A 1,943-nucleotide genomic window follows, 5' to 3' on the forward strand; every position below is an offset into this window, starting at 1 on the left:
TTCCCCTCTCAAGGTTTAAGAAGCTAGAAACTGACCAACTTATAAACTATGCCAACTTTTTAACTGAGTTTCTAATCCAAAATAGAATTTTGAAACTAAGGAATTATAAAAATCTAAGACTGCAGAATTTGTTGGGTTATCAGAGATTGAGATTGAAGCTAAAGTGATCCCTAATCCTTTAAGACCAAAAATTCAACTATAACAAATGGAGAAGCATTGAAGGTGAATCATTTTTTCAATAATTTTGGACACTACTAGAAAACTAGGCTTTTGAGACAACAAAATATGTCTTAAATTATAAATTTAGTGTCTCAAAATATTTTTGAGACTGTAATGTAGCCGTCCCCAATATAAGCATCTCAAAAAAATATTGAGACAGTACAACTGTCTCAAATGCTATTTAAGATGGTGATGAGACGGTTGTTCAATTGTCTCAAAAGTATTTAAGACAATTATTTTTTTGTCTCAAATGTTATGTCTTATCCTGTGAAAAAACTAAAGACACTAAATTGAAATGGTAATGTACTGTCTCAAATAGAAGTGAAGACATTAAATTATTGTCCCTAATTTTTTTACTTGTCAGATGCAATATTTATGACAAAAATTAATAATCTTAAAAGAACATTTACTGTACAAATTAATCTAGATTAGATTTATTAAATTTCCATTTCAAAACAAAATGAAAAACTCTCTTTATAAATTAAAAGTGATATATATAATATAAAATTCTACAATTATTAATTGAAGTGCATCCAACATTCATCCAATAATAGAAATATCTACATATCTATCATTAATTTGATAAGAAAAAACTACTATTTCCATGAAAGTTATACAAGAAAGCGTAAAGAACAACTCCTCATGATCTGGAGATAACTTCTATAATCATTCTTCATCAGAATTCTGAATATTAAAAGAAACTCTAATTAGAGGTAAAGATGATTTATAATATACTATTTAGAAAAATCAATAAATAGAACTTTTCAATAAGAAATCTAACACATAATCCTCTTTCTTGCAACTATGTATATATACAACACAAACAACCCCAAGCTAAACAAACCTCTTCATCTTGTAATAAGAAATGATGGTTCATGTGTTTGTCAATATCTTTGTGTCTTTCAAGTTGTTGCACCTGTAAAATAGATTTATCAACAACTTAAAAATATGTACATTACTACATCACCAAAATTGTTAATAAAACAAAAAAAAATTCTTGTGAAAACAACTACCAATATACCTGTTGGTTATCCAATCCTTGTACATGTGAAATAATATTATATACAACCTAAATAAAAATAGCGTACGTATCACAAAACTATCAAAATTTATTATAAAAGTCAGTTATTTAAATAAAGTAAAGATACCTTTTGATTACTAAATTCATTAGATTCCATATGAAGATGAGTCAATGGGGATTTATGATTCTCTAACTTTTATTGATGTGCATCTATTTGGGATTTCATTTGATTTAGAATAGGATTCACTACTTTTATACACTCTGCTACAACTTTCTTCGTAGTCATTTTTATTAACTCATTTGAATGTTCATTGGATAACAAGGGGTGAGTACACATGTCAGAAGGACTAGAACCTAAACCCATAGTACAAACATAACCATGACTTTCATTTCCCATGAAACTATTGAAAATCTTCTGTCTCAACTCAGGTGTTTGATCCTCAATAAGTACCGCTGATAACTTTTCTTGCATTTGACCCTAGATGTTTATTAATATCAATAAATATAGATCCTTCATAGGTAAATAGAATTATAATGTCTTAACAATATAAGAATTGTAAATGAATGTGTTTGCTATTAAATTTGCAGCCTTGACATCAGCTGGAACTCCATTTTTGCAACAAGCCTCAATGTATGTTGTTAAGGGATCAGTTGACTTTCCATGAACTGCCAACTATATAAAAATGACATATCCTTATACATT

This window comes from Zingiber officinale, chromosome 3A (genome assembly GCF_018446385.1).
Source record: "Zingiber officinale cultivar Zhangliang chromosome 3A, Zo_v1.1, whole genome shotgun sequence".
NCBI lineage: Eukaryota > Viridiplantae > Streptophyta > Magnoliopsida > Zingiberales > Zingiberaceae > Zingiber > Zingiber officinale.